Genomic DNA, 12,131 nt, shown 5'->3' with positions numbered 1-12,131 from the left:
TGCTAGAGGCTTTTCCCAAATTGACGGCTTAGACTATAATGAAACCTTTGCCCCTGTTGCTAAAATGCCTACTATCAAATTAGTTCTTGCTTTAGCATCTAAACTGAATTGGCCCATTCATCAAATGGATGTTAAAAGTGCTTTTTTAAATGGTGAGTTACATGAAGAAATCTATATGGCTCAACCTCCTGGATTTGTTAAGAAAGGTAGTGAAAATCTAGTTTGCAAATTGAACAAATCTATTTATGGCCTTAAACAATCACCTAGAGAATGGTATTCTCAAATTAATTCTTTCTTCATTTCTCAAGGTTTTACTAAAAGCAAAAATGATCCTAATTTGTTTATTAAACATACTACCAATGATATTATCATTGTTATTGTTTATGTAGATGATTTAATTCTCACTTCTAGTTTAGACATTTTGATTTCTGATATTAAATTCCAACTTAAACAAAAATTTCAAATGACCGACTTAGGTATCTTACATTACTTCTTAGGCATGCAAATTTTTCAAACTCCTAATGGTATCTTTGTTTCTCAAAGCAAGTATGCTTATGATCTTTTAGAAAAATTTAAGATGAATGACTCTAACCATGTTTCAATTCCATGTGAATTAGGAACTAAATTAATAAATGATATGAATACTCCTTTTGTTGATGAAACTTTGTATAGACAATTAGTAGGAAGTTTAAATTATTTAACTCTTACTAGACCTGATATTGCTTATAGTGTTGGTTTAGTCTCTCGTTTTATGTCTAAACCTCAACAAACTCATTTTAAAGTTGCTAAACGCATCTTAAGATATATTAAAGGAACTATTAATATAGGCTTATTTTATGATCCAAACTCTGAATTCATTTTACATGGCTATACTGATTCCGATCTAGGTGGAGATCCCAATGATGGGAAATCCACTTGTGGTTATGTTTTCTTTGTTGGTTCAGGTCCAATTTCTTGGAAAAGCAAAAAGGAACACTCTATTTCCCTATGCTCAACGGAAGCTGAATACAAAGGTTGTACCAATGCAGCTAAAGAAGCTTTGTGGATTCGAAGACTTCTTGATGATTTTGGTCTACTTCAACAATCACCTACACCTATACATTGTGACAATCAAAGTGCTATTGCCTTGGCAAAGAATCCAGTATATCATGCTCGTACTAAACATATTTCACTTCAACATCACTTCATTCGAGAACAAGTTGAAGACAATCAAATTATTCTTCTTTATTGTAAAGGAGAAGATCAAGTGGCTGATATCTTAACCAAACCACTTTCTAAAGAGAGATTTCAGTTCCATTGTAAAAATTTGGGTTTGCAACCCGTTGAAGTACACTCCCCAAGTAAAGCTTAAGGGGGGGTGTTAGAAAGGTTAATCTTTCCTTGGATATATTTTAATTAGGATATTCCAAGGGTCCCTACATGTACTTTGTCCACTTGTACACATGTGGAGGACATGTCATTATTTGTCCATTATTCCACATGTAAGGACAACTCTTGTTTATTTCTTTATTTAGTTTATCCTCCTTAAGAGGATTGTGACACTTTGCACACACCTATTATGAATGTGGCATTCATAGAAATGGGAGTTACAAATGCAACTCCTCTCTCATCTCTATATAAGAGATGCTCCTCCTTCCTTCTTCACAACTACACACCACTCTAAGCACTTGATGTTATTGTATTGAGCTACCTTTGCTCCAACTCTCTCTCTCTCTCTTCTTTAGGCATTCGCCTTCATTCATAATAACTCACAAGGGGTTTTCTTTGCTTTCCCCTTATAAATCCTTGTCTCCATTGTTGAACCATCTTGGTGTATGCTCTTGGAGTTGCTTATCTCATGGTAACATTGTTTCACACTTAACTTACTTGGATTGTTTCTCGTTCCTTGCTCAACACTATTCATTTCTTACAGATCCTTTCTACAGGAGCTCCATCATTCTAGGGGGGCTTTGGTGTCTCTTCTCTATCTCATGGGGGGCTAGTTGTACTTATGGTTTTGAGAGATTCTCTTGAGCCATTTCAGGTCTATGCTTTGAATTACAAAAGTTGTCCTTAGGGGGTCTTGCTGAGGCCTTCCTTCATGTTTTTTTAGCATGTTTATACTTACCTCTTTTTGGGGAAGGGTTTTTCCCATGAGGTTATCCCTCTTTCTCCATTTTCAGAGGTTGCATTTCATTGCATTTGTACATGGGTACCTAACATGTCCTAGTTGTCGGGACCCATTCTGCATTTCATCTTAGCTTTTGTGAGCTTAAGTGCATTCCCCTAAGTTGCACTTAGGGAGGTGTTAGTGTAAATTATTATTTATACTTTACTTAAGTTTACTTAGGATAAATGCATTATTTATTAGTTGTCATCTAGGAGTTAGCATACTTTTACGTATTGACTTGTTGACAACACAAGAGTTTGTTCCTACCTTGTCATACTTATCCAACATTTTCCCTATGGAAAAATGCATCTATATCATATGATTTTTCCGCATGAAGGATTTTACTTTGGTATACAAATCATTTTTATATTTTTTAGAAACTTAAAACATGAAAAAATAAGTACACAAGGATTTGTTTGGAGAATAACTTATAGTGTGAACATTTTCTTCCCTTCTAGGGAAACAAAGATGCTAATGTATTATATTGTTTTGGTTATAGTTATATATGTGTGTATATACATACATACATACTTACTTACTTACTTACTTACACACACACATACATATGCATGCATGTATGTATCTATATGCATATGTATACATAGATAGATATATGTATAAATGCACACACATATATGTATGTATATATAAAATATTAAATAATAACAAATTTTTTAAATGACTACTAAAGAAATTGTGTTTCCTATGCAATATTTTTGGAGCTCTTAATATGAGGCTTGTGAATCTTGTGTCCAAATTAAGGAAAACTTTAGTGGCTAATATTCACCAATTGGCTAATCTCACTCATCAAGGACCCCAAATTTGGCTATTTATTTTGCACTTTTGGGTTGGCCATGTCCCCCATACTTTACAAAAATTGGGTCCCATGCATAGCACGATCACTAATAATAATACAACAGTATTTATATTTTAGTGATGACTTCGCCAATGGAATCTAATTTTTCCATGCAATAAATAAAATATTTTTGCCTAAAATTTTCAAGGCTTGTCTTTTTTGATGGTCATATTCACCAATATTTGATAAGATTTTAAGTTAGGTTACAAGTTAAGTAGTAGATTTGACATGTGTCTCTATCTTAGAGATTTTCCATGTGTGTCTATTCTAGAGACTTTCCATGAAACTTTTTATCCTTTCTTGCTTTGGCCCAAAATAGGGTTTAAACCATTTATTTAGGATCATTCAATGATTATAAATAATAGTGGTGTTACCCCTAAACCACAATTTAATAATTTGGAGGGAAATTGTAATGATGAAAGTGGGCTAAAATTAACCTTCAAGTTTGATAATTAATTAGGCTCCATATAATAATAAAATAATGGTTTTTAGGTATGTGTACTTTTGTATGCAAATTTTTTCAATAATAAAAGAATCGCTAGTATTTTATATAATGTTCATATCATTGAAAGAAATTGCCAATAAAATTTTAAAAATTCTTACTTTAAAGAAAAAAATTGCCAATAGAATTTTCTTTTTCCTCCAAGTAGTGTTCGATTCACCAAAATTTTGTACTTTTTTTCAAAGGAGGGTTTCTAAAAGTTATTGTTGGTTCAAATACTTCTCATGTCATAATCATCAATTAAGATATAATCTCTTATTTGAGGAATCTCATTACAATTAATCTCAATGGTATCATGTATATTCAAAAAATAGTGGAGAATTTTGTTTTGTGCATCATATCTTACATGCACCAATTGTGAGGTTGCAATGTAGCCATGTATGGCTAATTACTTTAACTATCTAGCATATTGGTACTTATCCTTGAAAAAATTAAAGCATATTGAACTCTTTCACTTTTGTTATGTCTTCCACCATAATCTCTATGTGTATTCTAAACTAGTTCAAATGTTTATTAACTCAAAAAGTATAAACATTCTATACATATACATTAAGATATCGATCATATAAGTTGATTTTTTACAAATAATACCTTACTAAAATATTTGTAACTTTAGAGTTATATATAATTTCTTGCATCCTATAGTTAGATTTCATATATACAATCTCACACAATCCTAAATCTAGTGCAAGCTTTGTTATTGTGAAATTAAAATCACATGTACTCTAAATGCAATCCGTAACCATAGACTACATAGTTACCTTCAATTGTATGCATATAAATTTAGCAAGTCCATTTGTTTTCTATCTAGAAGAGGCACTATGTACGATATGCATATAATAGCTACATTTTGAACAAAGTAATAGGAAAACTGGAGTCATATTATTAACAAATGTAGAGGCAAAAGAAAAATATAAGGATGTTATGCATGACATTTACCATTTTGTTTTCCAAAATTATTTCTAACCATATGTGAGGATGGATTCCAACCACTTCATCTCTAAATCTAATGCATTAATAGTGTTTAGATCAAAATGATCCATCACAATTAAATTTTTAGGTAGTAATTTAAAACAAAATCATCATAAATGGTTGAATTATTTAGTACTACATATAATTTCATGCACACCTTGATATTTTATTTTATATGTAAATTCATGTTTTTTGCCTATGAAGGTCATGAATCAAAGGAAACATACATTTCAAGCATTACAAATTTCACATCATGTATCTATAATTTATTTTCTAATAAATTTCACTGCAAAGAAATTAATTTCACTCACAAGTCTTTGGAACCTAAGTAGTTTGGCCAATTTAGAGACACGACATTAATAAATTGTGTGACTATAAGTGTCTAAGAAAAATATTCATTAAAATAATCCATGTTAATGTCATGACCCCTCCTAAAGAGAATCCTATAATTATAATTGGATAAGATTTAATAATAATTCATATACTGTTATCAATTATTTCCAAAAAGAAATAATATTGATAAATAGTTATGATCTATTTATTCTACTTAGTCATTTGTATTATTCATAACAATAATATAAATTATTATTATTCATAATAATAATATCAAGATATAAGAATAAATAAATGTCATAATTACGCTATAAATCAATAAGATTATAACATATCTAGCTATTATCACATTTGAATTAAATATGATAACGAATTGATTAATTTAACTAATAAATATATTTATAAATATGATGCTTTTGTATCCTAGAGCTTAAGAAATATCTATAGTTAAAATTGTAACATCATGAGCCATAATTGATGTGGGTGCAATGCGAATATATTTTGGAGTACAAATATAATTAGTTTAAAATACATTACTTGGCTTATAAATACATAATTAATCAATATAATATTATTATTAAGCTATAATATAATCAATAAATATTAATATTAATCTACAATATAATATTAAATTATAATGTTAATTTAGATTATTAATATTAACAAAAATAATCTAAATATAATATTAATATTAGTATTAATTTGTAAAATAACATCAATCTATGATATAATGATGATCCATAATATAATATTGATATCAATCTCCTAATACCAAACTAAGACCCGATACAAATATCAAACTATGATTAATAAACGCATAAGTTTTTATAAACCTGTAAGTTCGACGTAATGTCTGAGCAAGCCCTCAACACCCCTCACTACGGGTAGCTTGTCTGCACAGACAGCTATAGTGAATAGACGTGCCCCTTACAGCTGGGGAAGATGCGTCCCTTGCACGAGCATATATAAATGGGAGAAAAAAATATCAATAGCGGGGAGGAGGTTATACAGATCATCTTCTCAAACGACTGAAGATAACAACATACATTGCAGATTGATATATATCTTACAGCAGTAGTGACATAAAAAACAACAATCAGCATCAGCAATTGCGCAGGACTGTGATAATTACCCAAAACACTCCTTGTACATTTTCCAGCAGTCCTTGGGTGTAGCAAACTTCAAAATAAAATGGAAGAAGATTTGAGAAGAAACAGGCGTGGATCGGGGGCATAACATTTGAATATTCAGTCTCCATAAAAGGTGTGGAATAGGCATTGCTAAGAAAGTCACCCAAGCACATTAACTGAATTGTGAAAAATCAAACTATTGTAGTCACTGATTATTAATCTCCTATCACAAATGATTATTAAACTGTTGAAAATAAATTCTCAGCTAATATCGAAAAATAACACAACTGCAACTTCACTTAAAATACGGAAAGAAATGCGCAACAGAATCAACACAATATTTTCGGATAAATTGTCCCTGGAAAAACCCCTAAGGGAAAACCAGTTCTACAGATGAGAAATTATGTTAAACTTCAGCAAATCAAGAGATACAAAATTCCTTGCCTCACACTGGCAGAACTCCGACAACCTCCTAATTTCTCCCGCTGATATTTCTCACTGCTATCCCTGCGCTAACACTGCGCCCTTGCTAACACTGCAAGACTGTTTGCTAACACTGCAAACTGCTTCTCCAAAACGCTTCTTCCTGTGCCCTTGCTAACACTGCAAGACTGTTTGCTAACACTGCAAGACTGTTTGCTAACACTGCAAACTGCTTCTCCAAAACGCTTCTTCCTGTGCCCTTGCTAACACTGCAAGACTGTTTGCTAACACTGCAAACTGCTTCTCCAAAACGCTTCTTCCTGTGCCCTTGCTAACATTGCAAGACTGTTTGCTAACACTACAAACTGCTTCTTCAAAAGCTTCCTTGCTAATGTTGCAAGACTGTTTGCTAACACTGCAAACTGCTTCTCCAAAAGCTTCCTGCCTTACTCTCCAAATGCCCCCTAGACCCCTTTTTATACTACTCTCGTTGGTAAACCAACGATCGAGATTAAATCAAACCAACGGCTAAGATTAAGACAACTCAACAGCCAATAATAGAATTGGTTGCAAGGTGTCCAAAAGGGAATCTCTAAAATTAGTAAATAATAACCATTTACTAATTTTTGGCAAGTGGACAAACAGCTGTCCAAACCACCCATAAATACAACCGCTATTCATAGATAAGGACGAACAGCTGTCCAAGCTACCCATAAATAGTGCTGCTATTTTCGGGTCAGAAATAACAGCTGTCCAACTAACAATAATTAACACTCCCTCTTAGCGAGGAAGCTGTTCTGCATAACACCCATCTTATCTCTGAAGAAGATAAATTTGGCCTTTCCCAAAGCCTTCATCAGAATGTCTGCTACCTGCTCATCTGTAGGTATGTATTGTAGTCGAACAAGTTTCTTCAATCTGCACACGTGGGTCTCTTTGCTGTGCGCTACAAAGCTGTCTGGTTTTTCTATGTATACCTCCTCCTTCAACTCACCATTGAGGAATGCTGTCTTGACATCCATTTGATGGATCTGCCATCCCATCTGTGCTGCAAGTGAGATTACAGCTCGTATAGAAGTATACCTGGCAACTGGAGCAAATGTCTCCTCATAGTCTATTCCCTCCTTCTGAGAGAACCCCTTTGCCACAAACTTAGCCTTGTATTTCTCGATGCTACCATCTGCACCGTGCTTTATCTTATAGATCCAGCGTGATCCAACTACAGCCCTATCTGTTGGTCTAGGTACTACCTCCCACACATCATTCTGCATTATTGAAGAATATTCCTCAACCATAGCATCTCGCCATACCTGATGTTTTGCAGCTTCCTGATAGCTAGAAGGCTCACTATCTACCAACTGACTAACTAATGCCACATAGTCATTGAACTTGGCTGGTTGTCTTTGCTGTCTAGTACTCTTCCTAGGAGCTCCCACAAACTCCTGAGTATCCCTTTATGCACAATCTCTGATGAAGTGATATCTGATATCTATATGTTTAGACCTATCATGAAACACTGGATTTTCAGACAACTTGATGCAACTCTGATTGTCACAATGTATCACAGTAGTCTCAACCTTCTGACCAAACAAGGCTACTAACAACTTCCGAAGCCATATAGCTTCACATGTCGCCATGCTAGCTGCTATGTATTCTGCTTCTGCTGAACTTAGAGCCACAGACTTCTGCTTCCTGCTGAACCAAGATACAACTCCTGATCCCAAGCTGAAACAACACCCTGAAGTGCTCCTTTTGTCTGTTGTACTTCCTGCCCAATCTGCGTCAGTATAGCCTTCACCTCGAACATATCTGATCCCATACTTGACTGTACCACACAAGTAACGTAGCACATGCTTAGCTGCTCTCCAATGCATTCTCTTTGGTTCAACCATGAACTGACTAAGAGAGTTTACTGCAAATGCTATATCTGGTCTAGTGTTGACCAAATACATAAGCGAACCAATCAACTGTCTATATAAAGTGGGATCTACATCTTTCTCCTTAGATGTATCGTCATGCTCTGTGCTCACATCCGGAACACCTGTCACTGTCTCACGAAGCAATCTAAGTGCTCCATGATGAATATGGCCCAACCTCCTATGCCATAGCTCTCCAAGATCTCTAGGATTATTGTTGCTCATAAGTGCCTTAGGAGTATCAAACTGCAATCTATAAAGGCGACCACTCCTAACTCCAATAGTTATGGGTGATTTCCAATCCTTGTGCTTAATCAACACATGTGTCCCTCTAAAGAGTACATTATACCCCCTATCCTGAAGAACAGATACAGAAATCAAATTCATACCTAAGCTCGGCACATATAACACATCATGAAAAGGAATTATCTTTCCATTCTCCCTATGAAACTGAACAGTCCCTTTCCCAACAGGGTTGAGTTTGGACAAGTTTTCCATAGAAATCTGGATGTTGGTGTCCTCCTCCTTGTAACTGGAGAAGTACTCTCTAACTCCTGTCATATGAAATGACGCCCCACTATCTATATACCAAACACACTATGAGGTTGAGCTAACCATACAAGCTATGAGTGCAAACTCATCTTCCATTCTGCTGGAGAGTTCTTCTGCACTTGCTGAAGCTGCCACCTGCTTCTTACCCTTTTTCCTCTCTGGGCAATCACTGACATAGTGGCCAAACTCGTGACATCCAAAGCACTTAACCTTAGAAAGGTCCTTCTTCTTCTTTTCACTTTGTGAATTTGATCCTTTGCTAGATCCCTTCTTTGCTTTCCCTTTACCCGCTAGGGCAACGTTCTCTTGTTCCACCTCATTTTTCTAACTTTTGTTGGCCCCATTGACAAGACTTAGTCTAAACTCCTCCTGAGTGAAATCAGTCCATAGTCGATCCCAACTCGGTAAAGTATCTCGTCCACTGACAACTTGAACAAAGACACTCCATTGTTTAGTAAACCCATTTAGGGCTATTCTCACTAGCTCATCATCACTAGGGCTATCTCCAACAGCTGCTAACTCATCCTTGACAAGTCTGAGCCTGGTGAGGTAACTTGTGACGTCTTGTCCCTGATTCATCCGAGTATTCTTTAGCTTCTCTCTGAGAATCAACTTCCTGTTAGTGGTAGCATTCTGGTACAGATTTAGAATGGCGTCCCACATCTTCTTTGCTGTATCTAGCTCTGAGATATGTGGAACAATATGATCCTTGACACCATCAAGGATAATCCTTCTCGCTTTGGCATCGTCCTTCCTATATGCTGCAAGCTGTGTTGCATCCGTTGGTACAGGTACACCACTGGTAGCATAATCCTTGATACCATTCTCTTCCAACAATAAAGAAATTCTGGCCTTCCAGACACCAAAATTTGAGGCACCATCCAATCTATCCTGATCTCTCAAACCAGCTGAAGCCATCTCAAGGGTTTAAAGCAATAATAAATCTAAAGAGATCAAAATTTCTTTCCTAGGGCAAAACTCTTCTACCCTTAACAATGCTCTGATACCATGTGAAAAATCAAACTATTGCAGTCACTGATTATTAATCTCCTATCACAAATGATTATTAAACTGCTGAAAATAAATTCTCAGCTAATATCGAAAAATAACACAACTGCAACTTCACTTAAAATACGAAAAGAAATGCGCAACAGAATCAACACAATATTTTCAGATAAATTGTCCCTGGAAAAACCCCTAAGGGAAAACCAGTTCTACAGATGAGAAATTATATTAAACTTCAGCAAATCAAGAGATACAAAATTCCTTGCCTCACACTGGCAGAACTCCGACAACCTCCTAATTTCTCCCACTAATATTTCTCACTGCTATCCCTGCGCTAACACTGCGCCCTTGCTAACACTGCAAGACTGTTTGCTAACACTGCAAACTGCTTCTCCAAAACGCTTCTTCCTATGCCCTTGATAACACTGCAAGACTGTTTGCTAACACTACAAACTGCTTCTCCAAAATGCTTCTTCCTGTGCCCTTGCTAACACTGCAAGACTGTTTGCTAACAGTGCAAATTGCTTCTCCAAAATGCTTCTTCCTGTGCCCTTGCTAACACTGCAAGACTGTTTGCTAACACTGCAAACTGCTTCTCCAAAAGCTTCCTTGCTAATGCTGCAAGACTGTTTGCTAACACTGCAAACTGCTTCTCCAAAAGCTTCTTGCCTTACTCTCCAAATGCCCCCTAGACCCCTTTTTATACTACTCTCGTTGGTAAACCAACGACCGAGATTAAATCAAACCAACGGCTAAGATTAAGACAACTCAACAGCCAATAATAGAATTGGTTGCAAGGTGTCCAAAAGGGAATCTCTAAAATTAGTAAATAATAACCATTTACTAATTTTTGGCAAGTGGACATACAGCTGTCCAAACCACCCATAAATACAACCGCTATTCATAGATAAGGACGAACAGCTGTCCAAGCTACCCATAAATAGTGCTGCTATTTTCGGGTCAGAAATAACAGCTGTCCAACTAACAATAATTAACATGAATCATGTAGGCGTAAAGAAAGACCTAGCGTAGTAAGGAGAAAGGAGGTAGCGATGGATTTCGAATACTAATCAAGCATTAGAAAAAGGAAACATTAATACTAAATTGCGTATGTACTCAGCACGGTACCGGAGTAAACCCTGCGATCACCGAACATTCACCATAGTCTCTTCCATTATCGTGGATCAGGATACGCAGGTACGATTGTCAATCCTCAACTAAAGAATTATATATATCGAAACTGCTATAATATTCATGATACAAGCATCGCAAATGTATTTGGTTATAGAATCCGCATTAAGCATATTCCTATAATGCATTCCGTGAGTTTAGTATATTATGCACTTCATAACTCTTAATTAATACAATGCTATGTCATTCACGAATTAGAATTGGTAGAATAATTCATGAATATATATTGAATATACCCAAAATCGATATATATATATATATACAATGTCAAATATTTTAAATTGTAATATTGTGTACAATAAAATGGAAATATCATTACATTACACAATCTTAAGTTTTACCATTAAATATACTCTTAATTATAGTCCAAGAAGCTTGCTTTTATCTGAGCTATGACATCTTCAGATAGGGAGTGGGTGGAGGGAGAGATGGAGTAAATTCAAGCACTTGACGGTGTCCTCCAGAGAGCCACTTGTAGTTTGTTTCACGCGCCCTTTGCACCATCAATCTACCATCTCTAGATCGTCATAACCAAGAGAGAGAAGATTGCTTGGCACTATAGAATGAAAATTACTAAATTAATTAAAATAATGAAAGGATAATACTCAACTCCTCAAATGTTGAATAATTAAGGGTCCAAGGCATGTTTAATCTAAATGACTTTCCTAACTTATACTAATTTTTGATTATTAGGTCAAAGGTTTAAAAAAGGGGTCATTACAGTTAATGATTACAACTATTGTTCACTCAATGCACTCTTTAAATTTCTTTTTTTAACCTTTTTTTTCAATACATTTTCTTCTACCTTTGTACAAGTTGTTTACACTCTGAATACTTTGTTCATTTCTTATTCTCCTTTTCTAGGGATTTATCCCGCTCTTCTACAACTAATTAAATTTCCTCAACTAAGCATTGATATACTTTATCTATGCCTTTAATTTGTGCCTCTCAAAATTTGCATATCAAAATTGGAATAAATTATTTTTACACCAATGCATTAACAACCATCATAATCCTCTATGATTTTTTTCTAGCCACATAGTTTATATATGAATACTAGCATTATTGATCATAAAATGACATAATAAGATGACTTTATCTT

Source organism: Cupressus sempervirens, chromosome 5, assembly GCF_028749045.1.
Source record: "Cupressus sempervirens isolate cs-2001-9-10 chromosome 5, ASM2874904v1, whole genome shotgun sequence".
Lineage (NCBI taxonomy): Eukaryota > Viridiplantae > Streptophyta > Pinopsida > Cupressales > Cupressaceae > Cupressus > Cupressus sempervirens.
This window is presented reverse-complemented; position numbering follows the sequence as displayed.